Source organism: Opisthocomus hoazin, chromosome 3 (assembly GCF_030867145.1).
Source record: "Opisthocomus hoazin isolate bOpiHoa1 chromosome 3, bOpiHoa1.hap1, whole genome shotgun sequence".
Classification (NCBI taxonomy): Eukaryota; Metazoa; Chordata; class Aves; order Opisthocomiformes; family Opisthocomidae; genus Opisthocomus; species Opisthocomus hoazin.
The window spans coordinates 38,000,118-38,005,522 of record NC_134416.1 but is presented as its reverse complement, the minus strand read 5'-3'; positions in this window follow the sequence as shown (position 1 = coordinate 38,005,522).

Genomic DNA, 5,405 nt, shown 5'->3' with positions numbered 1-5,405 from the left:
GCAGTGATTGTAATGCTTCCTTGAAAGACGAAACTAGTGCAAACTACTTGTGCCTGTCCCGTAGCTCTTCAGTATCAAGACAGTTCAAATATTTATTGCTCAGTTCCTGTATCTACTTTGTCGGCTACGTGGTTTACAGTGTAATCTCTTCAGTCTATCAGTAAGTGCTGTGAAATTAGGCTTTAGGAGCTGACTTTTCTCTAGTTTCTAAACTCATCGATGAAGTAACTGGTCAAACAGCTATTGAAGAATATTCATTTTGTTTTTCTATGCGCCTTCATTTAGATCTGCATAAAAATGACCACATGTGGATGCAGTTTAAATGAATTAAAGTCAATGTAGTTTCAGTGCAGCTGCAGTTATTACTACACATATATACATCTCATACATACAAAAAGAAATCCGTATCTGTGTGAAGAATAGTGTTGCTAACTAAGCCTGTTTAGAAATTAATCTAAAGTAGAAGCAATTGTTTACATTAACCCTTACTTCAAATTCCATGCTCTTTTGGAAAAGCCTCTTAATGACTTCCCTAGGGCCAAATTAACTCCCGTGTTCTTACAGCAAAGTCACTAAGAGCAAGTACAACAAATTTCATTCTATTACATAGCATGATTTTAATGCACATTTGTTTTTCTAAGATGTCTCGGTCTATATTGTTGTCTCAGACTAAGATGCAACTTTTAAAGTTTGATATATTGATAATCAAGACACTCTTTAGCCTGACAGAAAAGGAAAAATAAGAAGCTGACCAGTAGTATTAATTTTCTATAAAACATCAGGCCAATTTGCAGTGGTTATAGACTTACTTAAAAAGCAAGTTTCAGGGCTTGTAAGGGTCTGCTTTAATTATCGAATACATTGTCATCCTCGTTTCTCTGAATTTACTACCATTCCAGAAATATCCCGGTCCCTCTCAGTTCTTGAAGTGTGTGGCTGAGGGTGGCTCATGACTGGTGAGCTCTGTGAGCGTGTTTCTAAAACTCGTTCAGACCCTTAACTTTTAATCTCCTGTGCAAAAGACGATTAGATACATACAGAGAAAGGGGATACCAGGTACCTGGTAGATCTGGAAAGAACTGATAAGTGCTGGTGGGGAGGATCTTTGAGGCTCATTTTACATTATTCTGGTTTGTCAAGTCATATCAAAGCTGTTGCACACAGCATCCCTGGAGACAGCTGTGGCTCCAAGCCTAAGAAAGTGGATAGTGCTTGTCTCGCAGAATGGGAGACTTGAGCTTAATTTCAGTTCAAGCCTCCAGAGAAACAAATTCAAAGTGTTTGTTTCTCCTGATACAGGTGAGCTGTTTTAGAAACAATCCTGAAAATTCTGTCACCTCTAGTCACACTTTAAAAAAACACCACATAAAGAAGCTGGTCACCTATCCAAGAGGGGGTTTTGTTGACTTGGTGGCTTCCTAGTAGCATGGGTGACTCCTGCGAAGGAGGAAGAGAAGACTTGTGGCTGCAAGTGGAAACTGGGGTTTCCCCTGTTTGGATTACCCTAAACTGCTGAAGATACCACATGATGCTGAGAGTTTCCTTTAATGCTATGATCAGAAACTATGACAATTACTGTGTCTCTTCAGGGTTGTGGCTGCCCACCAATTAGCTGATAGACTGCATTATTTCAGCACAAAGCCAGTGCAGTTTAAGTAGCTCAGGTAAAAGTTTTATATTAATATGCTAAGCTAGTAACTTGGTGTAGGAACTTTTTCCTTTATTCTGTAGGACAATGCCCCAAAAGTTTACTGTTACACCAAGATGAGCCAATATGGGTGCTCCTCTTGAGGTCTTCCTGGATTTGTCTTGCTGTAACAACCAGATGGGACGGGCAGCTGATGGAATTTTTCTCGGAAAGCTCCTATCTTAATGGTGCCAAGCTTACAGTTGTGTAAACAAGGGATTTGAAGATCATTCTATAGAACTGTATTTCCCAGTAAGTGGGACAAATCACACCCTTGGCACTTCTACAGTGGTGTGCTAGGGTTAACAGTCAGTGGAGAGAAATCAGTGCTACCTGATTTAAGGACTTGGGTTTTTTTGATGTATTTTAGTTGTGTTCCTATCTGATGATTAGATACTTCTACAACACAGGAGCTGGCTACTTTCTCGCTGCAGAAGATGTCTGGATGACCACTTCAGGCGTTGTCATCAGTGCGTGGTCAGAGAAATGATACCTTAAGGGTTTGTATGTGTTCTGTTTAAACCAAAGCTCAGAAGGTGTGAGATACCTTTTCCCTCTCTGAGGAATAAAATTCCTCACGTTTGCCCCATGGTAAGTGTATGTGCATAGGCAGTTGTTGCAGTGTAACTGATATGGCTGAAACGTCTTCACAACCAGGCTTACCTTGTGGTGGCTTACTCGTGGGCTTATGCTTTGAGAATTTGCCTGTATAGTTCCCATGTAAATGTCTACACAATTAGTTCTTTAGCTCCAAGCTCTTTCCAGTGGTTGCCAGAGTCAGGACTAGAGACAATGTGCAAACACTGAAATCGAGGAGGTTCCTCCTGAACGTCTGGAAACACTTTTTCACTGTGAGGGTGACCGAGCACTGGCACAGCTTGCCCAGAGAGGCTGTGGAGTCTCTCTGCTTGGAGATACTCAAAAGCCATCTGGACATGGTGCTGGGGAACCATCTGTAGGTGGCCCTGCTTGAGAAGGGGTTCGGACCAGATGACCTCCAGAGATCCCTTCCCAACTCAGCCATTCTGTGATTCTTCTAGAACAAAGGGAGCCTGGTTTCTGGTTAGTAGGCATGCTATGAACGTGAACTAGCATTTCTTATGAGCTTGACCATTTAGGAAGGAAATGTAATCTGAATTCACATCTCCTATATGGACAGTCCCAATGGGCAGTAGAGCCTGGATTAATCTCATTAACTTTATATAGCTAAATAGGAGCCCCTAAACCTAGACTTTCCATCTATCCATGTGACGAAGGTGTCTGGGGGAGCAAACTTATCCCTGTAAAATCTAAGCTGTTCTCAATGTGAGCCTTCCTTCTCTTCCATTCCCTAGTCTTTAAAAGGAATCTGAGGTCGCCAGGTTTCTAAGCTGGGTGTCTCCATTAAGTAATTGTAGTGAGATAAGACAAGTTTGGCCTTCAAGTATCTTTGCTTTGGTGTTAGTAGTTTCTCGTACCATATACTTGTTGGTTATTTTATTGGCTATTACTTGTTGACTATTAATTTAGTTGCAGCCTGGAGCATGGAAGCTAGATGCCCAATATAGCATAAATTGTTCTTTCCCCCACACCCATTAGGCCTGTTTGGGTGGTGTGTGTAGAGTTGTTAACGCACACTAAGTGCATACTTTAACTTACATCATACTGCCGTGTGCAGAAGACCTCTAAGTGGGGTAAGCTAATCAAGAACAATAGCCTTGTACTTCATAATGAATAAATAATTCAGGAACAATCTTTATTCTTTACATTCAAACACCATCATCATCTGTCATAACTTCTGTGTGTGGACAAAATCTGACAAGCCTTGTCTTCAGGAGCAACTTGGGAAAATCCAGAGGAATCAAAGCTGTGTAGCACATGGACGTAAATTAAAGGATGAAGTTACGGACCACTATGGTTCTAAAAGTGTGCATCTGCACAAGAGTTTAATGTGTACAAAAGCATTAACTTAACCTCTGAATCTGAATCCTAATTTTTCTCTGTGACTCTGAGTAGACAAGTCCTAAGCATCTGTTCAACAAAACCAGGTGATCATAACACAAATAGTAATCCAGTAAGTATTTAACCACAGAGTCTGTTTCTGTCCATTAATGCTTTAAACCCGAGTTTTCCAAGTACAGAAACTTGGGGGGGGGGGTCTTCTCCATTTTCCGTTGCTGCCAAGTTCATACCCCGCGAATGGGAAATAAAACCGCCTGTCACAGAGATAAGGTCTTCTAACGGCCCCCAACACAGGGGGGTAGGCAGAATTGGTTGATGAGGCCACCTGATTTAAGGCTGACTCTCATGAAGCTCCTAGCCCTAAATTCCGGCTGTTCAGTCACACAGCTGCTCCCTTCCCTTTGCAAAACAAGCTGGGAAGTCTGGGGATGGTCCCCAACAAAGTGTGTTTCATGTGGTTACATAAAACCCCAAAACCTGGTGTCATAACTAGCCTGTCATGTTTCAGCCTGGCCATTAAATGCTGATGTGTGTCATGATAGCAAGTATGGCTTTATCATGCCATCAAAGATATTAAGAAATTAATACTAACTTTGTTTAAACATAATTTAAGTGGACAACCCAAACATTTAAAATAACTTTGTAAGTAACATCCCAGCTTACATACTTACCTATGGGCTTAACGCTGACAATACACAAACAATTTCTTCCACAAAAAGACATTTTTGAGCTACATGATGAATGTGCAGAAGTCAGGATCAAGTGTTTGTGTGTGTGTGTTTCTGCATAAGTTAAATTGGCAGGATGTTTGTTTCTCTTTTCCTAAACAGGGCAATCGTAGCTCTTAGCCCAGGAGCCGCAATGTATCTTGAAAAAATGAAATTTTGAAACACATCCCTGTCTGTACAGGCTGACCAAACTGCCTTCAAAATATTAGCCTGCTCTGATTGGAAACATTCTGGCAAACAGCATGCCTGGGCCAGTGTCTATGGCACTGGGATAACTGGAACCTTTCTTTCCTAATCCAGTTATTGACAAAAGCTGCTGTGGCAGTGAGACGTAGGGAATAGCCAGAGCTGAGCCACTAGGAAAGCTAGTAGCTGTATCTGGGGACAAGTTTTTAGCAGGAGAGGAAGAATGGGGTGCTAAGATGGCTCTGGGGATCTCCCCGCCATACCCCATGCTAGCAGCTTCTGTCGCAAAGCGCGTGCATGCACCGCATCCTGCTCGTGTGCTGACATCCAGCCCTCTCTTCTCGTCGCAGCTGCAGGCAGCCACAGCCCTCAGCTCGTCTGCCAGCCCTCGTCTACACACATCCCTGCTCAGCAGGGATGCTGGAGCCGCTGCTCTCAAGTGTGTGCCTGTGTTTGTGCATGTGTGTGCGTACCCTTGTGCTCTGCAATGAGCATAAACTGTTCCAGCATAACTTAAACAAGAACGATGCTCCGGGGGAAGGAGTTCTGTGCTCTGGGACTTACTCAGGACTAGCCAGAGCGTTTTGAATGCCTGTCGTACTCTCATCTACATCAACTGTCATGTCTAAACAAGCCCTTAGAAGATAATTACAAACTTTCATTGGGACGTGTCCACTTAAGCTGTGGATAAGCAAAGTTAGCTTAAACTTGTTCTGTTTTCTTAACAGGCAAGAACATTTCGATCCACTGTTTAGAACGAACCTCACTCGGTAGAAGTTAGGTCTTTACATACGTCAGTAGTTAATGGGCAGGCGGAAGCGTGCCAGGGTAATTAAGATGTTAGGTTCTCCTGCCATGCGGAG